Below are 25787 nucleotides of genomic sequence, written 5' to 3' on the forward strand. Positions count from 1 at the left end.
TTCTTTTCTTTTTCGTAAGCGCATCTACAGAGAAATTAAGCAAGCCACTGGAGTAGCTGTTATGAAGTTGGTAAAATGCTTTAAGAATAAAGAGAACTGTATTATTGGCCTCTAAACCCACCAAGACTAAAGTTTACATAAAGGGAATAAGGGAAAAGAATTGAGCTTTACACGGCAACAGTTTTGTTTATTACCACCTCAGTATTTAGCCATCAAGAAAAGGCACAACTGCTGCTAATTTAATGGTAGGTTATTTAGGACTGAGTATCAACACACCGGGCTTTTGATGTTTCAGCAAAAGGCTCCAATTCACTTATAGCAAGATAGATTAAATATGTTCCTAAACAATACCGGACCAATTTGTCTACTCTAGGGTGTGCTGCAGTTTACGCCACAGCCCCATTACACCAATGGAAGATCATAAATTACCTCAAACAATAGTTGGAGTCAAAACTGCATAGTTTATCAAGAACCATTTGCTTCACTGCTACATTCTTGAGTATTCATTTGTTAACACTGCAGAAACAGAGGAAAGCAATAATCTCTAGATGATATCATTCCTGGTCAGTCACATATTAACACTGATTTAAGATCTCATCTCTTTTGTCTGTCTAAAAACAGTTTATCAACCTAGTCCTACCCCAGGAATACAAAAAGCCTTTGCTCACCTTTGGTCTAAGGTCCTTTGTGCCACACCAACAAGTAATAAATTTCATAGGGACAGAACTCTACACCAATTCACGTGTTCAGTAGATAAATATTAGGACTTAAAAAGAAAAAATAGATCAATTTTTCCTGTGCTGTTGTCTTTAAACATGATTTTTAGCATGTCACTTCTCTTCAGAGACTGTAGCTGCATACAGATATACATGTTCTTGCCACACAATTTACACAGCACAAATCGCAAAGTAGTATTCAAGTGCCAAGTTACTGCCCTTCTCCTAAAATGCCTTACATGGGGGAGGGAAATTCCAAAGGATTGTAAACAGACAACCAGCTATGTAGTCGATCACTGTTACAAAACTCGGGACGTTCAGCTGAGAGAATAACTGTCATGCAACGTTGAGCGAGACAGCCTGTGCACATTCGGAACCAAGCGATTTCATCTGCTTTTATTGGCTTCAGAGCTCTGCCTTGGACAGAGGCCCTGAAAGGACAGTCATGATAAACCAAGTTTCAAAGGTCATGAGACTAATTTTTGGTATGACATTCTCTAGAATAAAGAATGGACTATTGTAAGGCACAGCTTTGATGTCTCAGTCTCTAAAAAGTGTTAAACGAACTCACACCATCCAAAAGATTGCGATCAATCCTGCATGGAAAACACTGCAGGTATGCACCCTGGAGACTGTCACTGCTCTGAATGGGTTGTTTAAGTCACAATCAAATTATTTAACTAACCAGCAGATTAAGTTGTTGGTTAACTGCAAATTCTGCCCATTGCCAGGTATGTTTTTCTGATTTATCTCTTGTTCTCTGCACATTCCCAGCAGAGGAAACGGTATCTCGCCCAGCACTCTGGAAGCAGACACAGCCTACGCACCTACGGATACTGTGGTAGGAAAATGGCAGGGGTATGGTCACTCTGCCAATTCAGGAAGTTTTCCAGGTTCTACATGTGCCATCTGTCAAAGTCTTTAAATTCAAGAGAAAAATAATTTTTAAAACGCAATTGCTTGCAGATTAGTTAGGAACAGGAGGAGGGAAAAAAAAAAAAAAAAAGGATTTTAACCTGGCAGACTTGCAAGACAAGTTCCAGAGCTCTTGAAAACTGGATTTATGCTCTTTTATGAAAGGTGACTTAACAAATTTGTTGAATGCTATACCCTTTTAAGTATTTCAACATTTTTCTTCATAATGTTCTGCTTTCTACAACTGAACTACTGTGAAAGAGGGAAGGTGAGAAAGCTTCAACATAGCCTTAATTTTGACCTGAAGACCTTTATCTAAGATCTCAGGTTTTACATACAAGTTAGAAATCTTTCCCTCTTTTTTATGTATGCCTTTTATTCTCTCAGACACTAAGTATCACTATTCCATTTCTCCCCACAATGCAGAATGAGGCTTAGCAGACCAAACCTGGATTTTCCTAAGAAACTAGAACAAAGTCTTAAAACTGAATCAATCCAATATTCTCCCCTAAGTTTCCTTCAGGACTGTGTGGGTTAAGTCTACTGGTCTTAAAATTTAACATCTTGAAAACCCAGGGAGAAAAACACCCTCTCCTTAGCCTACACAAGGAGCAGTCTCCAAGACTTCAACTGTTCTCCTGGCCGTAGGCTCCCCACTACTTCATATCATCTAGGAAAGTGTTCTGGTTTTTTCTGCAAACATGTACATATATATATATATATATATGTATGTATGTATGTATCTGTATCACTGAAACAGGTTTACAAGACGCAGCAGTTACATGGACACACCGAGCAACCCTCTGCAACACAGGCATGAGTACCCATACTCTGACACTTCCTTACCAGTCTACTCCTATTGCCATAGTTACAATGGAAATAAAGTTGGATACAAGCAGCATGAGGCATGCCAATGAATTTTCTGTAGTTGAAAGACCTGACAGCTAGCAATGTCCCCAGCTGCACTGAAACTGCGGGACCCAGATGTGCTTTTGCATGCAAGATCCACACAGCTTCTCACAAAAATGAAGCCTGAATGACTATGTGGGCTGAAAAAGTGCCATCAGATTCCTTAGCTGGCTGGACCAAGAAGACTAAAGCATCCTTGGCAGCTCACAAGTTTGCCATCAGGTTTCACCATAGCTTCAGCAATCAGTACATGCAAGGATTTGTAAAGCATCTTGCCCTCTTTTAGACATAGCTTCAGGTGGAGACTGTGTCAATTTGCAACACTGAGAACGCCCTTCTCCCTCCCCAAGGGATCACTTAGCAAGCAGGTCTGGATTCATCACCTCAAACGTGTTACTGACCACGTTCTTCGCTTACTCAATTCAAACACACACTTGCTTCTCTCCCCAGCTCTGAATGTCCCTCCTCACACCCAAAGTCTTCATTTTGCCCATGCTGAAAAACAATACTCGGCCACTTTCCCTTCAAACAAGTTTTTCTTCCGAAACATCTCCCCGAACACTCCGGAATGGAATCACCCTGCAACCACAAAAGACTTAATGACATGATCGTCAACACCCTGATGGCCTACTGAGATTAGCAGCAGGCAATATTTAAGAATAGCTGCAGCTTTCCCAATTTCTCCCCATTTCCCTTGCACGAGTTGGTATCTTCACATGCATTTTGTTACACATATGTACCCAAAAGGCATTTGCAAGTCTATGATATGGAGCAAATGCCTAACGAGAGGAATACTTTGAACATCTTTGAAAACAAAGCATTATTCTAGCTAAAATTTCAAGGGAGTGTTGCGCACTAAAATGAAAAGCACTGTTCAAAATATAAATCATCAATCAAAAGCACTTCAGTTACGTCCAAACACTCCCACGAAACCCTACTAAAAAATCTGGTCTTATAAAAAAAGGGAATATAATTCTCTTTTGCCATTCTTAATTGCAAAGCTGTTAGTCTAAATATTACACCTTGTAAAGGAAGCCATTTGCCATTGTACTTTTGCCAGAAAGTGAAGAATCTTGGCAACGGCAATACAGGCTTTTGAAAGCCAAAACAGATACATACTTCAGAAGAAGCACAGAAGAGCTGATGCCATCCCACTTCGAGCCTTGCCAAATAAAATTAAATAAAATATATGCAGTTCAGCATTTTTTGGTTTCCTAAATCGGCCTAAAATTTTGAAAGGGCTCAAGACTCATAGCCCATGAATTCATGTTCACCTCCTGACAGAACAGTTTCACTGACAGCAAAGATAAAGTCCTGGGAGAAAAACAGTATTTAGCCCAACAACACCAACAAAAAATCAACCAACCAACAAAAAAAAAAAAAAAAAACGAACCACCAACCAGAACAAGCCACCAAACAAAATCAAAAAACCGAACAACAAATCCCAAACCTATAACAAACTTTGGAAATACTTACAAAACTCTGCAGTTTACTGTTTTCCTTGATCACTGAAAATCCTCTTCTGTCTCCTAATAGCTTCAAATCCATAGCTTTGAAGCAGGAACTTTGGCAACTAAACAGACTTTTACCCAAGTCTAAGTGAAATGTTAATTAGACAGAAACTGAAATAAAAAACTACATCATATACAGGAGACAAAACCCATCAGCAAGCCATATGCAGAGGTAGAGCAGGTACAAGGATGCATGACTGGGACATGAGATGCACAGGGAGGCAGCCCAAAGTTAACTTCATCTGACAATGCCATGACTAATGGTCTCTAATTTTGCATATACAGTTCCTCACTACATCCTTTGCCTCCAGAGAACTGAAAAAACACTGTCTCTATTCACTGTGTTGTCACTGTCTTGCCTTTCTTCCCCACTCCAATCTAGTCACATTTCTCATAAAACAGGATCCAAAATTTTATAATTTTGGGAAGCAGTCTAAATAATTATTTCCTCGTGTTATTTTAAGCTTTTATTATCCAACCTGAAGACTTAGAGTGAAGTTATACAACAGTCAAGATGATTTAATAGCTTGTTACTGCCAAGAACAGGACAGACATCCCACTCTCTTCATCAGCCCTTGTTCTGCCTTCTTCCCCCACTTCCTCCCAGAAGCTTCATGGCACTCCCTCCTTCTCCCCCTTTTGTGTCATGTATGGTCCTTAATGAGTTCAGCTTGTGTTAATTAACGCATTTGTTTTGCTGGGTTAGTGTTCTGCTAAGGAAGCAAATGCAATAAACTTAGATCTGACAGGCAGTTCAGCTGGCACAATGTGAACGGCAGGAGACCATGAGCAAGAAGGGAAGGAAACAGGATCACCCCTCTCTAGTGGCAGTAAACTATTACATTGGCCAAGGCAACCTGTGAACTTCCATTTTCTTTGTTTACTGCCATTAGGAGCTGGCAAACCTTTCCTACTGCACATCCGTGAGAATTACTGCATTCCAGGCATCTCACAGAAGTTAAACATTTGGATAGATCTCTAAATAAAATATGAAGTTTTTCTCACAGGCACATTCACCTTGTGGCCCCAACTCAGCTGAAGTCTGCTTTTGTTGCCTACTTAGCCAAACATTGCTTTTTGCATTCAACACTCTAATGAGCCTTTGTGTTTCCAACCTGCAACTGGTGTGAATGGTCCTGCCCCCTGCTCTGCAGTGGGATTTGAAAGCCAAGGGCTCTAGACCCCCCAGCCCAGAGACTAAACTACACACAAGACATTTTTCTAAACAATTTGAAGTGAGTTCATCAGCCTCGCACAGTGCTTTTTTTTTAAGAAAGTCAGATCATTACAGATTCTGTCTGAAACCATAGTTTAATCCACATGCCTATCCATAAACTCCATTGGAAAATCTACCAGACTCAACTAGCCTTTACTAAGGTGATAAGATGGTAGCATGCACTCCTCAGCTCTTACTTTTACAGACTCCTGACAAAAGTTCGGAGAGATAATAGTTGAAATACATATACAATGGTTTGATAGAGAGACTTTTAAATTCATAGAGTAGCAATCTGCAGCAAGGATGCCCTGTTCCCAGGTTATGTTCCCTTATTTGTCTACAACACTCCTTCATTTTGGAGAATATTCCAAAGCAGGCAGAAACCTTTTTTCCTCTCCTGTCTGATGCAAAAGACATAGATATTGAAAAATAAAAAGAAAAACAAAGAACAAAAGGCAATCTCCGATCACATGACCTACTGATCAGTTTTTCAAGCATTTTAAGCCTGTTTCATCCAAATGATGCATTCATCAATCATTACAATTCTTCACAGCCTATTTTTCTTTACTTGGATCTTTATGCAGGGGACTCTGTAGCTTGAAGAAGAACTTGCTAGTTTTTGTTGCACCATACTGGCTACAGAGGGCTGACCATAAGGCTGACTTCAAAACCAACACTCACACTTGTGCACAGAAGCTACAAGCACATATTTATCAATACCATTCACATCCCTCCTTAGGGTCTCTCCTGCCCTCCAGGGTTTTCAGGTGGGTTAAAATTCTTTTCCTGGATTTAAAACTTCATTATTGTGGACCAATGACATCAGACATTAGGGTTTTTACTTAGACAATTTACAGGGTTTAATACTGATAGCTAACACAGTAATTGTACATGTATCACTGTTCCCTTGATACAAGATTTTTTTTTGGAAGAGTTATTAACTAGGATTATCAGAAGCTTTTATTTAGACATCAAGTTCATGTTTTTGAAGAAAATCAATTGACAGAGGCTTCTACAGTTATCTATGATTTATGTTCATGAATAAGCGCTGGTTTATTTAAATAGTCTCATCCCATATAAATGGTTGAAGCTAGAAGGCAAGTTTAGACATTTCAATTCAAACTGCAAGCTACTCACTGAGATGGTATCTTTCTGAGATACCATAAGAGGTACACTTAAGTCAGCAGGTTATTCTCAGTATACCTCATTTGTATGGTTGGAACACTCAAAAAAAGACTTTCTGCTCAGCCTCTAAAAAAAAAAATCACATTCTGTGAGCAGAAATGCATTCCCCAGCCATCAACAGCATGTTAATTCACCCTCCAAATAATTTCATGGTAACTATTCCCAAACATGATTTATTCTAAAGAATTCAACTGTTGAAACAATTCTGACAAAGACACCGTAGTAAGTAACAGTAGCAAGTAGCAAAAATAAAAAAGCAAGCCCCTTTTAACTCTCATGCACAGCAGGGTAAGGGTTACCACAGAATGACTTTTAAGTGATAACAGAGCCAGGAGAGCCCAGGACTACACCAACCCCAAGCAAGCAGGCAATGACCAACTCTGCTGCTAGTTGCAAAGAGAGCAAGGAGGCAACTCCAACAAATACTGTGCTGGCCCTTGAGATGAACAGAAAGTCCTGTCTCTTCAAGAGGGCTACAATAAAAAAGTGCAAGGGATAACACACAAATTAAAGCAATGCATACACCCTTGATTGACTGGAACATAAAAAAACTGTACCCAGTTTGGAGACTGCACTCATTCACTCCCATGCAATGAAGCAAAGCAGGGCAAAGCTCGCTCAGCTGCAAAAAACCTGCTTTTTAAGATACTGATGTCACAGATACCCCACGTGTACTTTAACGCTGCCTCACTAACGAATCACAGCAATCTCTTCTTAGAGCAAAGAGACCATTTTGTAATCTCAAATGCATTTGCTGGCATTATGCAACACACAAGCTTCAAATCCACGGGTGGCTTATGGTTAGCAGCAGGCAATCAGTGCCAGCTTTCAGAACACAACTAAAATGTTACTGGTGCTCTATTCTTGAATACAGGCTAAGAATTTCTATAAATAAATAAATAAAGGATATCAGCAATGCAAAAGTCTTTCTTACCCTCTTATGTCTTTTAGCCCTTGAAAAACAGTTTCAAGCTGACATCTGAAAAGCAAGTATGCTGACCTACTTGCAAATATACCACCCTGGGACAAACAGGGCATAGCTTTTTCAAATAAGTGTAAACAAAACAGAAAACAAACCTACATAACAGGTTAATATTTTGTAGAAGGGCTAATGTTCAACAAAGCTGAAATCTAGCCAACTGATCACATGTTTCATGTGCATTACTGAACACTTATTTATTGCTATTAACCTGTACCTGCAGAGACGAAGAAAGAGAATACTCTTGCTTTGATTCTGAAGGTCACGAGGTGACCAAAATCCCAACTTAATGAAGGCTGTGGTGAGGTTGCAAGTGTCACAGCTTCCACCAACCCTTTCAAAACGCAGTGTTGGAAAGCACAGGGAAGAAAACTGAAGTAATACCACCCAGGCTTCATAGACTATGTCAACTTAATTAGAATGGTATTTTGGCAGTACCAAAAGATTACATATCGAAGGCTGGGTAGTAGGCCAAATGACTAGAATATTTTGCCAAGCCACCTACATTAAGAGCTACTTCCCTGTACTTGCAGGGTGCCATGAAGGAAATCTGTTGTTTCAGGCCTTATGAGGCTGTTTAACAGAGGTATGAAGTGTTGAATATCCCCAGCACTGAAGGTTAACTAGATATGAGTTAAACAAGGAACATCCCTAGTTAACCTTCAGACTCCGGAGCTACCAAAGGGGAACACTTGTTCTCCAAGGGTGCAGGCTCCAGATGTAGTGCCTTCCCTGTGTACCGATGTGCTTTAACCCACAAAACACTCCAAGCCTGGAACCCACACACAGGTCTCATCTGCATTCTCCCACCTCCAAGGTTGTCCAACTGGTACTAGCAGCAGTGGAAAGGAGGGAGAGAGAGGACAGAGCATAAGTATCCCCAGACACAACATCGTTTTATAGGCCTGGAGTTTGCCCACAGAAGCAAACCAACATCCAGGCTGCGCATGGAGCTGACCACAACACTATTACAGGATATGAAGGCAGTCACACCCCTGGTGGTGGTATGTGTACAGGAGAAGTGTACACACCTGCACTGCCACATCAGGGAGGAGAAACAGGCTATCCTTATGTGCAGTCCATCTCACTCCACAGCAGCTATCTGGATGTCAGAGAAAGCTGGGGCTTGCCTGAGCTGAGCTCAAGAAGCCACTTGCACCCTATACAATTCAATGAAGCACACTACTGGAGCACCTGGTTCTTTCCATTGACAACAACAGGAATTTAGAAAACTGGTTCAGATGTAGCCATCCATAATCTGGAGACACAAAACCAGCCAGAGGAGTCCCTCCCCAGTGTACAGCACCTGTACTTCAAACTCTTAGCACCTCTGGAAAAGACTGACAATTATGCCAGACCAGTCACGCACTATCCCCAGACTTTTGGTCTCTGTACTGCAGAAGTCAATCCTGACAAAACTTCAGTTTCTCCCAGTAGCTTTAAGGGTTTAATTTCAGTGTGTGTGTCTTTATAATACATATATTATACACATATATTACACACACACATTTACATGTGAGTGTGAACTCTATAAACAGATGAAGAGATTCTTTAGCAGCAACATAGAATGCAAGATGACCTGGCAGAACTCAGTCAACCTCATGAAAAATGAAAAATAAAGTCTCAGTTCTCTTCCCTGAATTTCTTTTGCTGTTTGAGGCAGAAATTTTGTTCACACTTTGCTCTTCCAAAAAGTTCTCCCCCTTCAAAATACACTGCAGTGTAATAAAACAAAACATTTATCAAAGGAGCAGATGAGCTCTCTTGCAAAAGCCTCTGTGAATATCAAAAATTTGAATTTCTAATTGCTGCTGTTAATTGATGAAATAACAATTCAAAAATGGTTTCTTGCTACTTTGTATTTTGATCTATAAAAGCATTTGCTCATCATTAATACAATCAATTTGACAGATGCACTAGAAAAGTCTCGATTTTCATTTCAGCCTCACTAATTAGCAGTTCTATTTTATTAAAAACCAGCTCTGCATGAAGAGATGGCTTCACACAACTGCCTGTTTTACACAAATACCTCCCACAGGCTTTCATGCTACTTTCTATCACTGGAAGAAAGAGAAAATTCCCTTCACCTAATACTCTGATGCTTACAGATCTCAGCAATCACTAGCGAGTAATATTCCCCATCTCCTTCAAATGGACAGCAGTACCACAGAATTTGCCACCAATGCCCGATATTGCCTCCTCTTTATGGCATTATTGGTCTTAGATAAATTACACTATGGCTTGGAAACTATCACATTTGTTTCCTGCAACATCTTTGCCTACGCATCTTTTCCAGTCAAATAACTCGTATAAGTCAATGGCCCAAAATGAGCAGCACAATTTTCATGAGGACTCTCCCATTTAACTAAATGACAACCTCCTCATTATACAAAACCAAAAAGCTTCTCTCCAAAACACAAGACAGAAACAGAAGTTCATTGAAGCTGGATGCCTCCCAAGAGTCAGGTTTGAGAAGGCTGCTCCATACAGAAGTGCTCTTCTCTCTGTGGCAGGTGATGATAGCCACTGTTCCCAGCTGCAGAACTTCCTAGTGTTGTCTCCTAAGCTACAGGCATACCCTCATACTCTGACCCTGCAGAAGTGCAACAACACATTGCCTAATGCAGCACCCCAGTCAGTGTCAGTGGGACAAGCAAGCCGCAGGAATGACACAGACACAACTTTTCCCATGACAGCAAGTAGCAGCACTTGGTCAGAAAAGATCTTGCAGCTCAAGTAAAGAAATGCAGGATTATAGAAACCCACTACCAATGCATGGGGAGGGAGAAATATTGAGCACACCAGGAAACAAGCACCTGAACTGCTCCCATGATCTAAGGCGCAGGAAGATAGGGCTGGTTTTCTACCAGACTGTGATGATAGATCCCTAAGTCTTTATACTGATCTCTGTCTTAAAAGGTTTAACCTGCCTAAGACTTAAATCTCTAATGAGATCCACTTTTAAACACACCAAAAAAGACAACTGGAAAGCGCAGAATCCTTCTGCTTTTGCGCCAAGTCGGAACGCAAACAGCTCCTTCTGTGGAGGCCACATGTGCCAAGAAGGACTAGGCTCCAGCTCCTGGCACTTGAGCAGCACTGAAGTTTTCATTCTCTGGATGGAAAGTACAACACTGCTGATCATTTGCTCTGCAGACAAGTTAAGAAATCACCCCGTACAGTCAGACAAAATTAAGTAATTCGCTACCATTCACTACCAGAAACCTCCTCCCTGATATCCAGTGACAGATGTGTGGGAATGGTTCACAGCTGAGTCAGGGGAGGCTCAGACTAGATACACAGAAACACTACCAAGAGGGTAGTCAAACACTGGAAGTGGCTTCCTAGGGAGCTGGTCAATGTCTCAAGCCTGTCAGTATTTAAGAAGCCCTTGGACAATGCCCTTAACAACATACTTTGACCTTTGGTCAGCCCTGAAATGGTAAGACAGTTGGACTGAATGATAACTATAGGTACCTTCCAATTGGAATACTCTATTCCACTTATCAGACATTCAATGTTCCATTCAAGGACCATTCTTTTATACCAAAATGGCATTACGTGAGTGAATGGTCTTAACTGAAGTTCAGAAAATTCTCTTTCTTTAATGTGTAATTTTTTTTTTCTGATACAAGTCAGGCACTGAGGCAGCACTGCAAATAACCACTCCTAGAAATGTCCTTCTCAGAGCACTCAGGTGCTCTCTTGCCATCAAATTTGAGTTTATGGAAAAAACATCAGTCAGCTGTTAAATGGTAACCCTCCCCTCAACAACTCTATTCTGTCTCAAAGTAAGAGTAAAACCAGTCAGAGTCAAGAGCAGTTTAGGAAAAACAGTTTTATTTGACACTGAAATGGACTGGGAAGTTTAGGGGATCAAGGTAAGGGGCTGACAACATCCCACAGCCATCTCAGGAACCATCTGACCCCCACTGCCACAGTGCCTCACATTTTACACACAATTCCCACTTCTCATCCTGCACCCTCACTTTCAGCATGTGGCTCTTGGCTAAAGTGGGCCAGTTTGCACTGACTGCTGACCAGTGATGCTGGCCATCGAGGGACCAGTTAACATGAATTTCACAAGCCCACAATTACAAAACAGATATGAGCAAGTACTCTGTTGGCAATTAGAACTCCAGCTTTATTTTATTTATTCTAGTATAAGAACAGATGTTGCAGTTATTCAAAGGTTTTCACAACCTTAATTGCTGACCTTAACTGTTGTTAATCTTTCCCATGAAGTGGAGACAGACAGACGCCGCCCGTATTTTGTGAAGAAGATAGTGAGCTGCAGGGTATGAATAATAAAAGACAGTATTGTCTGCCTTCTCCCTCCAGTGTGAAATACAAGGGTACTGGGATTGGCCAGCAGCATGGAAGAAAAAGAATGAACGAATGACTCAGCTGTTTTATTTATTTTTTTGAGGGATGCATCTGCTACAGGGTTGAGCCTTGACACTGACATTTCTTCCCCCTCCCCGGGAACGGGTGAAGCTTCCAAGTGCCAGCTAAGGAAGTGCTGCATTTAGCCTTCACGACGCCTGAAACAGCTGATACACAAAGCACCCCGTCCACCTCATTGAGCATCACTAAAGCTGTAGTATTAAGAAGCAGAGTGTTGAGTTTCATAGGGCAATATTAGGTTTCATAAACAAGCTCTCAGACTGGACAAAAAAGCAGCATTTAATTATGTGCTAGAAACATTGCAAAAGATACATGAGAGCTTCCCAAATCTTTTCCTCTGCTAGTGGGAAGCTTGCCTGACTTCTTACTCAGGTGTGGAAATTTTATATCCATCTTTTTGCTGCAGAACTTGGAGATTTAAGTTTTCTAACCAAGAAGTACATTCCTCTGACTTTGTTCTGCCAAGTGTACTCGAAGATGTTAACTTGCTGTCCCAGTAATTTGAGACCAGGCAAGGCAGAGGAGGGACACAAGTTCAGAAATGCAACACAGGATGTACTGATGCTGTAACAGGCATGCCCTACAACCTAAGGCAGGAGGCCCAGAAGTCAGGAGAGTGAAGATCAATTTCATGTTTACAGTTGCCTTCAAGTAAATGCCTGGAGTGAACTTGGTGCACAAGATTTAACCCAAAACCAGACTAGAATGGCATCAGCTACCAGCTCTGCTGCAACATACAGGAAATCAAGTCTTTCGCCCACCTCTCACGTCAAAACTCACCTTAACTGCAAACACCTTCAAGGACTCGTGACAGAAAGAAAAGTTAAGGACTGTTTTGGTTTTAGTTCCTTAAGAGATACTACATTTATTCATTAAAAAAAGTCAAAATAAAGAAGCCAAGCAGGCACCATGTATACTAAATAACCACTCACAGATCACATTTTAAGAGCAGCATTAAAACGTTGTTATAAATTGCACAATGGAAGGAATTCAGTTAAGATTTCTAAAGGAAACCATCAAACTACCAAGCTGTTAATTGCTATACATACCCTGTCATACCTAAAGGGACTTGGACATAGCATGAAAGATGCTAAGTTATGTCAGTTTTTAGAAATGAGTTCAAGGTAAATCCAGGGAACTTAAAAATCAGGAAAAAACTTTTTTTCTGAAAGAACTAGCTAAAACTAGGTAACACAGACGTGAATAATCAGTTAGATAGCATGAGCAAGAATCAGTACACCTTCTGCAGAAGTTATTACTCAAATCTACCCAAGGTTTATTATGACACTGTATAAATGAGACACAATACTCAGTATTAACCCTAGTGACTCTTAAAAGGACCTGAGCTGCTGCACCTTGCAGGAGTGGTTCCCCCCTTAATATCGAGCCAAAGGATAACAGTTAACGGTAGGAAAACATGGAGCTTTTTTCCATACAAGGAGTCTTCAGAATTACCATAGTGGCCATTCTTTTCAACACATCCTTAAGCTCTCTCAAATGTGACAACCAGGGAGGTGACATGAGGTTTGCCAGCAGTATGGTGTGTTCAGTCAGAGCTGGAGCTTCATGCAAAGCACAGCAGAACGATCTCATGATCACAGGCAAATGGGTAGCCAAAAGGGCAACTCTGATTTAATTTTCACAAACTCAAGCCAATGTGCTAGAAAAATAACCCTGCCTGTGTGTACCACTGAAGTAAGTGTCAGGAGTCTGAAGTCTTGTTTGAAGTATCATCTTGGAGGAGAAAGGGAGGGGAGGAAAAGAAAACAGACAATACCTCACAAGGAAATACAGTATTAAGAATCAAGGAACTGCCACAAGCAAAGCAGAATCATGACAAGTCATTAAATCCAGGGCACACCCACTTCTTGAAAACTGTGGGCTGTTATGACATTGAAAGGGTAAAACAGAATTAGAAAGAGTACAGAGAAGAGGAATTCCTAGAGCAGAAACTAACAGTCCTGGATCATTTGGCACAGAAAAGAGACAGCTGAGGGAAAAGAAGGCAGACATCAAGTCAGTTATAGAGGATATGGAAAAAGTGCCCAGAGAATAAGCATTCCCCCTCAAATGAAAAATTCAGAAAATCTGAAATCAATAGGAAACATGAAAATCTTTTCCGAGGGGTGACTGGATTAATGAAGGTGTTAAAATAATAATAATATAGGCAAGCACTGGAGACAGCTCGTAAGGGATAGCAATGATAGTAATAGATGTGCACACTCCAGATAACTGCAGCACAGCTCACCATGAAGCAGAAGGGTCTAAAAGCAGAGAAAAACTCCTTGCAGTCTTTCTACCTAAGCAACTGCAATTCAAACCAACATTTTTCTTTTTTAATTAATATTCCTGGCTGAGAACTGTGGGCACTAGACATTAACCTAATGGGGATGGTGGTGAAGGAGAGCTGGAGGAACAGCTACATCACCGCGGTGCCGAAGCACCACCTCAGCACTGCCACACTGCATCCTCCAGAAAACACCGCACCAATCTAACAGATTTGCACCTTTAACTATTTGGCACAGACCTAAAAACTACAGTTGCTAGGCATCCTCCATGTAACATTTACTTTAAACAGCAAGTCCTGCAGGCTGCTGCAGTATGCAGAAGGTAGAATACATGTAGCCCACAAGTTGACAAGCACATGCCTAAATGCTGGCTCTCCGCAACACACAACGTGATCCGCTTCGCCAAAGTGCCTCTCCCACTATTTCCCTGGGAGTCTACTACATCCATGATGCAATATGTTTTAGCACTGAATACAAAGGTGCTGTTTTCATAATGGGCATCTAGGAAGACCCCTCCTTTTCATTTCAGGCCAGGACAAGAGCAAATTGAAATCTAAGGTTTTAAAGTACATGATTTCTGCATGATTAAGGAAACCTGATTAAGTCCTCCCAAAATCACAACTTAAGGCCAACACCATATTGAAAGCTGCTAAGAGACCACAGCTGAAAAAAGCCTTGAACACCTCTTATCAGCTTTTTATTTTGAAAAAAAAAGTAGAGCTACTTTCAAAACAGCATGAGAGTCACAACACCAGAAAGATCCTGGCTTTTTCATGTTCTCAAAATAGCATGCTAGAAAGACATCTACAAAAACAGAAATTTTAGGTGCATTTTGCTTTCATCTCGAGCATCAGCTCAAGTCTATCCAACGCAGCGTTTGCGTAAGGCTCCATAAAGCATTCCCTCATCCACAACCCCACTCTGAGCAGTGGCAGAAAACTGTGATCAGATGCAGCCAATCACTTGAAAGCCCTCCAAGACCAGGGGATTTGGATGCTGGAGCATGCTTGTCCCTTCCCCATCGCCCCACACACACTGTACACTGAGAAATTCAGATTCCTCTAACTTGCTTCACTGAAATCCAAGCGGTCTAATAGAAGGTGGCAGCCAGCAGCATCACCAAAAATAAAACCATCAGAGAGAAACTAGTGAAGTGTAAAGTAATGCTTTGTTTCAGGAGGTTAAACGTGCAAGTCATTTTCACTGTATTTCTTGACACAGAAAACTAAGTAGCAGCAGCAACAAATTTCAGGAACCATACTCCCTGCTTCTCCATTCCCAGGAGGCAAACCAAGGGAAAAGCAACTGTGTTCAAAGAGCCCCTCTGCTCCTTGACTGCCCAGATTCACCCTTGCTGCCCTTCTGTGGGGCAGAGTGAAGCTCACTCGCTGTGTCAGGGAGAGCACCGCTCCTCACCTCCCGCTCCCTGCCTTCTAGGAATTTCGCACACCAACACTGGCGGATTAGGAGCTGTAATGCTATTAAACACTGCAATATCAAAATGTGAACTAAAGCACATAAAGTCTGCCTTAAGAGGAAGGGTATTTGGGGGTTTTTTGAGGGTTTTTTTAACCTCTGGAAAAGCATCTAAGGAAAACAGCGAGGAAGCAGTGTCAAAACTGGCAACTCCACAAGCAAAACAGCCAAGTTTACGTGCGCATTGCAGCCTGCCTGCTACTTCAGATTACTGATTGCAGAGCAACAAGTTATTCTCTCCCTAATTGGGTCCCAGTCTAAAATAGTCCTGTTATTTTTAGTACAGTACTTAAGTGTCTGAACTGTGCCCTGTACTGCCAAAGCTGGCAAGCATCCCTGGCCATACCACAAATTCCGATATTAAACAAGAACACACATGCCACATACCCAGGACAACGTTTGTTCTTCTGCCTTGTCTTTAGCGGGCAACTTTAAAGACTTTAAACATTAACAGCCAGCCAAAAATGGCACAGGCTTATATGCTAATTCTGCATTTAAAGCCTTTCTCCCAGCTACTGTGCAACAAGAGAATAAACCCAGCAAAGGAAGACTGAGGGTTCCAATACCACTGATTAGTTAGAGACAGTCAGTTTGCTTTTAGGGCACAGACAGAAGATAAGAATGGGATTATTAAATCTCCATTTTGCTTGGTTTGAGTCCATACAAGTTCTGGGCTACTGGAGGAGAGGATAAATCCAAAATGCATTCTAACTCACCCCTCTTCTGTCCCCTTCCACACTGTACATACACTATTAAATTTAAACTAGTCAAGAAACAAAAGGCCTGTGTTAAATATGTTTACACACACCACAGAAGGAGGATTATGTAAGCTCTGTCTCACAAACAATATGCTTCTTCTGCAGAAGAAATTGATCAAAGCAAGACCTGTGCATGCTCCCAAGTCAGTCTTCCCACCTTCCATCACAGGGGTGACAACCGTCCTGCAGCATGCTAATTCTGAAGTGCAGGGAGCAGAACAAAATCCAAAATATCCACAGGCTGCTTCAACAAAGCCTACCTGTCACCGTGAGCTGACTGTCCCTCACCTTGTGTTTCCACTGTAATCTCGTTTTTGTTAGACCAGGAAGAACAAGTTCCCAGGAGGAATTTACTCTGTCCTTTTACCAAGCACTTTGCAGCAAGGAAGTCAACTCTATGAAAGAGCTTTAAAGACAAAATCCTAACCTGAAAGACGGCTGCCAGCCAACAAAAATTTGTTAGTCTCTATTACCACTAGACCATCTGTTCTTGAAACTGTACGTTCCTTTTCAGAAGGGTTCTTATTTTGTGAACAGCATTACCATTGTTCACTCTCTCCACTCTGTCAACATCCCCTTATCCAACACGCTTCTAGATCCGGTGGTGACACAAGACTAAGCCTGTAGTTTATCATATCATTATCTAGTCATTTTGGGTTCATCAGTATATTTCAGTACTTTCTATTTTCAATTATTCTAATCTCAGACAGTAGCAGAAGCAACATATATAAAACGTTTCATGGCTTCTGAATTATGGCTGGGCTGACCAGGAGCACAAACTAAATGTTGTTCTCAAACCCAAGTCTGACAAAAAAGCTGAGGCAAAAATTCAGCCTGTTGGCATTTGCCCTTTAACCATTTCAGTATATTCATTCTGGATGAAAGAATTTGCTTTGTATTTGAAGAGAGCCTTCTGCCACTGAGTGTTCATTCTCTCTCATCTCCAGATTTTAGTTAATCCTCAGACCCAAGATATTTAAGTTTTACGGTTGCCCACACAAGACAAAAAGCAAGCAACAGTTAGTCTGTCTGCCTCGTTAGGTAGAGAGGTCAAGCAAAGTCCATCCATCTGCACTCCACTAAAAGAGCAACAGCCTGCAGACAATTATTGCAATATCAAAATAAGTGAAAGTGAAACAAGACACATCAAAAACTCATTCTGCAATTCCACAGCAATAAAATAATAATTAAGGGAAAGGTCAGCTAACTCAACACCTTCTCAAAAAAGCTACAGGTAACAAGACCAAAACAAAAACCAAATCAAAGCCCCCCCCCCCCCAAAAAAAAAAAAAAAAACAACACTCAAAAAAAGACCCAAAACAAAAGAAAAAAACACAAAAAAAACACAAAAAACCAACCAACCAAAAAAAAAACCACTAAAAAACAAAAGAACCACAACAAGAAAAAGCCCCCAACAACAACAAACTCAAACTATTACTAGTGATGATAGGAGAGAGAAGAAAAAATAAAGAGATGAATCAGCTTTCTCTCAAATTAGCTGGTTTTCATGAAACTCAGTAATGAATTGAACAGTTTGGATTTTGTTTTTTTAATGCTTCACATCATTAGCAGTCATTTTTGAAAGTTCATAGTGGATTGAGAAGGTAGCAGAGGCTGGAGAATGGCAAACAGTGATTTCCTACAGAAGTGGGAGGGGAAAGGAGTAGAAAGAAAAACATTAAGAATGATACTTGTTGCTTAATTCACACGTTTGCCATTAAACCCATTTCTAGCGCCAAAAAGAAAATAAAAGATTAAACTCAACAAAAACTGGTTGTTCATGTATAAGCCAAGTCAAACCAACTCAACATCCTGCTACGTCAGAATAATGTATTTTAGGAACACAGAAGCAGCAGACACTGAATCTGAATCTTGACATTAGTGAAACCACATCAAAAGATTCAAACTGCATTCTTACCAAAAGATAAGAAAACTTTGTCATACTGTTATCAATGCAAACAGTCATCTTATGGCAGATTTGAAAGTGACTGGGCAACTGCACTGACTTGTATCTGCTTGGAACGTCAAAAAAACCTGAAATACTCACAAAATAGCCTGACATACTGAATAACCTTTGCAGAGATCTGCCCTGGTCCCACACTATTCTAACTCTAATGATCTAGATAATGAAGGAGAAAATGACTCTCATTAAACTTGGGGAAGCTGCTAACTTTAAGCAGTCAGCTTGCTGGAAGACTTAATTCAAAGCAAGTTTTAGAAACTAGAAAATTCTTTGTTGAGAAAGAGGCAAATACCATAGAGGAATGTATAGAGGAACATATGTGAGAATCATGAAGCAACAGTTCTGCTCTACTTGTGGCTGATAAAGCTTCCAGCACAAAGCTGTACCCGATCTTCAGCAAATTTCGGAAAAGATCAACTGGAAAGAATCCAAGCAAAAGCAATAGGAACATCACAGAATTAGAAAAACATGACATCTGGGAGGAAAAAAGAAAAAACAGAATTAACTGGAGCTCAGCCAAAAGAAGCAAAAGTAAGGGTCATGATGAAATCTTTCAAATCTATGAAAGCGTGCTGCAAAGAAAAGAGGGAATACTATGTTCTCCATGCCCACAACTTTGAGAAGAAACAGAAAGGTTTAAAAAGCAAAGATTTAGGAAAACATTACTGTACTGGGTGGAGTGAGGGCATAGGGAAAAGATAAAAGAGAAGCACCAAGTCAAAACTGATAAAGGGGCAAAAAAACCCCAGAGAGTCGACAGCCAAGATCTGTGAGGAATAAGCAGTTTTCCCAACCGCTGCCACCAAGCTGCCGTCAGAAACACACCTACAACTCCAGCTTTTCCTTGACTAGTTGACCTGTGTAAAGTCTCCTCTCCCGATCCAGCACTGTGCTACAAGAAAAATAAGCTTAACAGACTCATTGTCTCCTCTCTTTCTTCAAAGCACAGTACCCAAAATGAGAATACCAACAAGCTGCATACCCACTGTAACCTTCAGGGCTCAAATGACCCAAAAAAAAAAGAAAAAAAAGAAAATCCCAACCAAGTTAAAACCTTAGGTGTTAAAGTATCTTTTAAAGTCTAACACAGGCACTTGCCTCTGTTGATACACGGATCCAGCTATGCCCTAACACTACAAACAAACCAGAACCTGACAGGAGAGAGGCACGTGGGCCATACCCTCAAGCCCTACAAATTTTACTGTTCAGTCTTATTCTGGAGGACAAATAGCAGAAACACCACTTTGACTGTAATGTCTATGTGCATTTTTTAATGCTTAGCCTCAATCTACAAGCTGTGGATCAAAATCTTATGGTTCCACTGCCCATCAGGTTTTTGAAGAATACATGGAACAGAGAAATTTCTTCTTGCAGAAGAGGGTGGAAGATAATAATCTATACATGGCTACCCCAGGAGAGCTAACTCAGTCAGTACTGAAAGATGCAATCCTATCACTCTGCAGCTTGGCACTAACACTTACTCAGTAGCAAGCATATCTGGAAGTTTGGGGGTGGCAAGGGTAACCAACAAAACCTCAATCCCTTCAATTTTTTTTTTTTTAGCTCATGGACTGTGAGCACCAGTGTATTCCAAACTGCATTTGCATTTGTTCTCACTATGCAAAACCTCTGGGAATATCTACAGGAAATGAACTCTGATTAGACATAACTAACTGCAAGCACTATCATCTTATTCAGCCAATTTTCTCTCTCCAGCCCCTCTCCACATACACCACTTCGACCTCCACCATTTGCATCAATGGAAGTAGCTGGGGATAGGCATTTCACAAATCTCCCAAATCCAGCACTCCTGGGTACAAGACCTATTTCAGCCTTTAACCATGCAACTGGAAGATATTTAAGCATGCCACAGAGGCTTAAGGGAGGCTTTGAAATTGCATTTGCTTTATACTGTGCATGTCAAAAAGACAGTCATTTGTCATCTTTTCTTGAGTATCCCTGAGTAAGATGCTGATGCAGAGATAAATATTCATAAGGCTAGCTCATGCAGTTTTCCTCAAATCTGACTAGATCCAACTCCCTCTCGTTTTAAGAAGAAGGAATTATATGTAAATATCACAGCAAAGGAAGATGTAGGAGTTAAGATCAGGTTTCTGTGCATGGGAGGGACCCACTGTGGATTTACAGGATTAGTGGCAGTGCCCATCCCTCTCCATCAGGAATGACCCTCTGCTCTCCACTTTGCACATTTACAACTGCAGATACTGGGATCTTGGAGCATGAGGCTGACAGTCCACAAAGGCAAAGCACAAGTCACTCCTAAAGAGTGACAGGGCTGGAAAATAGAAGAAGGAAAAATAAAATTATTTTAAAAAATAAAATCAATCGGTGTAAACACTTTAAGTCAAGAAAGGTAAGCACACACTGCCATTTCATGGAGTTCTACTGTGCCACTGTTTGCATTCAGCAGAAGCACTTTTGCTCAGGTGCCTCACCATGTGGTTATCCCTGGAATCCCTGGCTGTCCAAACGGCCACCAGGCCACAAGACACCCAGCACATAAACATCCACTCAAAAGTAACACTTGTGGTTTAGACCAGGACAGAAGCCAGGCCAAGTTTTAGACATGACTTAGCTACCTGTATCACAAGCAGGATGTTTACTATGCACTGTGGTATAAATACTCCTTCTCTCCCCATTTTTTTCCTAACACTTCCTCCACCTTTGGAGAAGCCATCATCTCTGAGAGAATTTAACTTCCACGAGCTGGGACGTGGGAGCAAACAGAGTGATACAACCATCACACAGGCAAAACACATCCACCAAAACCTGCAGGCTTCTCTCATACAGATGCCTCACAGCAGCTCCAAGAAAGTGTTAGCATTACTCCAAAAAGACAATCATATCAGTAATCTTTTTCAGAGCCATGATTTAGCCATGCTGTGAGTTAAGACATTCCCCCACCCATCACATCATCTTCACCAGAGGAGGGTGGAGGTGCAGCCTACTTTGCCTTTTCTCCATATCACACTAGAAAGACACATATGACTGTGGAAGTCAATTTGATTCCTTCTCCTCTCACACTGCTAAGAAGTGGATGCACTATGAGAAGGGAAACTCCAAAAGATCAAGAGGATGAAAAAGTTGAGTTGTATCAATACTGCCCTTCTTTGTGCCTCCTCTTCTAGGTTCTCAGCATGGCTCCTAAACTCTCTCCTTTAAGGCAGCTTTCCCTCTCCCCTCCCAATGCTACAAAACACACATATGAGCAGAGAGGTCACTTAGAAACTGTTAATCAAATGCTGAAAACCAGACTGAAATGGTTTCTAATATTTCTTTTTTGGTATGTATCACAATAAAAAAAGATCCAACCATTTTTAGTTGGCCTTCATTTATATTCTTAGATAAATTTTACATCTCTAGTCTGTATTCAGCTTTTCCTCCCTAATAATGAGATGGCTCAATTCTTTCTTACAGGATGCAAAAGGGCAGGAGATCTTGTGGTGTTTCCCAGTGGAAGATGACATGATAATTCAAAGCTTTATAGGTTTGGTCAGTGTTAGGATACAGCTACTTCAGGATAAAGCTACTCTGCTTTAGTTTTTACAAATGCTGTTACTTCTTCATTGACCAGGCAAATCTTTAGGAAGATTACTGCCATGCTACAAAATCATCTCCATTGATAAAATAAAACATTCACGATCCAGGCTGCACTTAAAGCAACAAGGTTGTAAAGAGACTCATCTAATAAAAGTGGCAGAAAGTCATAAAAATCAATTTAAGCTACCCAGAATATTTGGTTAATTTTAAACTGCTAATGGATTTCAGAGACAGCACCTTGGGTGAAAATCACTTTTATTAAAACCTTGCAGTCCCTTGGTTTTCTAGGGACCTCACTTGAGGCTAAGGTATCAGGTATCCTGAGTTACCCCGTTACAGCACTACTTTTAAAAGGATCCCAGAAGACTATACAAAGACTTAACCCAAAGCTCCCTGCTCCAAGCCTCTCAGCTCCACACACAGCCACAGCCCTGCAAAGCTTCCACACTACCACCAAGCCCAGCAGCCCCCAGCCCCACTCAGAACTTCAACACAAACCAGCCCTGCATACACCACGTTGCTGAAACGCTTCATCCTAACGTCCCAGGGATTCCAAAGAAGTGTTGGATGTAGCATGCATTGAACTGCAGAGGAGATACACCTCTCTCAGAAACCAAAAAAGGGCTATACATATATGTGTTCCACCTCAGAAACCTCCAGGCTTTCAAAATGGTAAGTCAGAATTTAAAGAGTTCTTGAGCTCCTCACACAATACACACACTTCCTTGCTTGGTTTCACAGTTACAGCTGCAGAAGTAGAGGATATTGGCAGGAAGAGGTGACTAAGACCAGGTACTGGAAGATCATTGCCCACACAACGCAACAATTTATGGCTCTAACACAGGTTTAGGCAAAAATTCACTCTGACCACACCGCTTGATCTGCAGTCAAACACTGACTTTAGACAAGCCGCAGTTGCACACAGGAAGAAAGCTTCAGTCCCCACACACTTTAAAAAAAAATAAATAAAACAATTAATTTTTAAAAGTACTCATCCCATGAATGCTTCTCTGGCTGGATGAGTCTTCTCTGAACCACTGCCAAAGTCAGTACAGATGTGACATGGCTGAAGGAAAGCATACAAGTTGGCCAGATATCCTGAGAAGAGGAACAAACTTGCTATTTGTATGCAACCACATTAGTGTGCCCATGAAATTACTGCTCGTTCATTACTTCCTTCACCTCAACAGCCCCAAAATCTAACACAGCTACGCAAAGCAACTGAAGCATTATGAGTAGCATTTGTTATAAAACCTGAAGTTCATTCAGCAGCTGATAGAGAATGCTCAAAGTAAAACACAGGGCATGGGGAGAACATTTAATACACATTTTGTCATTCTCCAAATGACCTTGCAAGAGACAGAAGCTGTTTCTAGATGAGGCAAGCCCCTGTAATAAAGGCTGAGAAAAGATCCCTTCCTCCATCCATCTAAGAGTCCACAATATAATGGAATTGGTATCCAGCCAGAAAGACTAAGCTAGTCAAAACTCAATCATTTTTGTGCTAAAATTATGGAAAACACTACTCAGAAATGTTTCTGAAGAGAAACCCCAGCCACTGCTGTGCAATCCTGAACCCAAGAACCTGAACTCCAGGCCTTCCTAAACTCTGGTAAAATGAAGAAAATCCATGACATGTCACCTTGCTCCCAAAATCATTCCACATTTACCACAGACAAGAATAATAATTACTGAAGAACTTATTTTGGTTTTCAGTCTGCAGCGTTGTTGGTTGGTTGGTTGGTTTTTTTTCAGGCTAAAGCAGGCCAGCCTTAGCAGGGATGAGAAATTGCAGCTCTAAGGCAGCCCCTCAAGAGTCACAGGAGTTCATGGGCAAGATCTGCCCCACAGCCATCAAGACCACTTCCTATCAGACTCCAGAGCACTCACCTCAAACGCCTTTATTTGACTTTGGCTACAGAAATCCTTCTTGATCAGAGCAGAACGGCTAAACCAGCTCACAGGCAGTTCTAGGATTCTGAGACTGGGAACAGATGAGACATTCCAGGAAAAAAAAACATTTCAGCTGGTAACTGGTCTGAAACAAGTATGTTTTACCACTACGTTTCAGAGCAAGTCAACCAAATCTCTGGTGTTTGAACAGCTATTATGCTTGCTATTTCTCGTAATATGAATAATGATGGATTTATTACCAGTTACTTCCTCAGTTGCTCTGTTTTATGACGATCATATAATAAGATACAGCTACACATACCTTACATAATCTTCTGAAACTGTGAAGGTGATATTTTTATCTTCTTTAAATGTACAACAGCAATAGTAACATTTTTGTTACGGCTGAGTTGCTCAATAAAAAACCCCACCTAGCACTGACATATTTCATATTCATTTTAAGAAAACAGCCCAGCAACACAGGTCCATTTTATCAAAAAAATAAGTTAAATTAAGGCGAACATCGCTTTCATCCACATTCCAGGGCAGCAAAGAGATCAAACACAAGGTTAACCCCCACACATTGCAGAAAACTCCCTTCAACAGGTAAAGCTTGCAAACACAAGCAGGCTCTGGAAACCCTCTACAAAGCCAGGTCTAGTCTTTAGCTTGCTTGCTTGTGTAGCACCATAAGATCTGTTGAAATGCACAAAGGAAAAAAAAAAAATTTGCTGGGTTGCCAAGCTGGCCCAGCAGTTTGCTGCCACTGAAAAGAGATGGGACCTATTCTTCTCTTTCTTGTTCCTCTTCCTTTCCCTGGAAGGGCACCTCACCTCAGCTGCCCCACCACATGCTTCCAAGAACTGATCCTATCCTTTAACCCAGAAGAAAACCAACCTCAGGAAAAACAAGTACACAGTATAGCTTTTCTACCCAGTTAGAGTGTCAGCCATGCACACACGTAGCAAACCACCAAGCTGGCCCAAGGTAAGACACCCAAACACTCCAACAAAAACATCATCATCTTTTGGTAACAGTGAGCTCTTAACATGGCCCACATCCCTTGAGAAATGAAGATCTGCCTCTCTTCTAGGGGAGAAGTTTCTTCACCTCTTCAAATTGTAGACACACACAAAAAATTAGTATTTCAACACTCAAAGAGGTAAAAGTGATCTGCCTCTCTGACAGCTGCAGGTGTGCTGTCTCCCTGAAACTCTACCACAGTTGAGCACTGTCAAATTGAGCTGGAAGGCAACTTCACATCACCCATAGATATGTCACCTTAGCTCACATGAACTTAAATGAGACCCCTAGGGAATAAATCTTGTTAAGGAAGAGCTGGACTGTTGGACATGAGGGACCCAAGAAGTTCTCAGAGATGAACACGTACAAGACGAAGTCAGGCTGTTACAGCACAGAACTCTTTCACTGAATTTTTTAAAATAATCCATTTTACAAACACCTGTGAGAACTACTTCTGCTCCTGGGAAGAAGAGTTGAACCATTAACAAGTAAATGAAGACAAATTACACATTTACCAAAATTAGTTAAGGTTAAGATTAGCAAGACATCTTGCAATGCCATTCTTCTACTGAAGGCTGGTATCAATACTGTTTTTCAAAGACCACTGAGGAAGAAAGTTTTCCAACAACTCAACCAGGTGTTACAACTGTTACCACACACTTAAACTGCAGCAGCTGCAGCAGCTTTTGCAATGCTCCTCTGACTTCCCGTGTGTTAACAGTGTAATCCACCTCTGCTAGCAAGGAGCTCCACAGAGATTTTTCCTGACCTTTTTTAGCATCAGCTCTAGAACAAAAAAATGCATGCCGAATGTGAAATAAGTCAGAGTACACATTAGAGATGTCAGCAACTTGAACAGCATTTGCTCTCCACTCCTACAGCTCATCTCAGTCTCACTGCTCAGTTCTCCTGAAGCCTTTTGGAAAGTAAACCTAATGCCTCTTGGAAACCCTTTCAACTGCTAAATGTGATGACTATGTGTAATGT

The 25787-nt window shown here is 41.1% G+C and overlaps 1 protein-coding gene across 4 annotated transcripts in view; it reads right to left on the reverse strand.

The window, feature by feature from the left end:
* GRB10 (growth factor receptor bound protein 10) overlaps positions 1 to 25787 on the reverse strand; it is a 146055-nt gene that overhangs the window by 110211 nt on the left and 10057 nt on the right. The window contains exon 1 of one of the 4 annotated variants that reach the window (XM_042048693.1): positions 7387 to 7405. The exons of the other annotated variants lie outside the window; for them this stretch is intronic. The gene's annotated coding sequence lies outside the window, so the exon portion shown is untranslated. Of the gene's footprint in view, positions 1 to 7386; positions 7406 to 25787 lie in introns of those variants that run through there. 4 annotated transcript variants of the gene reach the window in all.

The sequence above is a fragment of the Corvus kubaryi genome, unplaced genomic scaffold, assembly GCF_017639235.1.
Source record: "Corvus kubaryi isolate FWS band 111438036 unplaced genomic scaffold, C.kubaryi_AGA036_p1.0 68, whole genome shotgun sequence".
In the NCBI taxonomy this organism is placed as follows: Eukaryota; Metazoa; Chordata; class Aves; order Passeriformes; family Corvidae; genus Corvus; species Corvus kubaryi.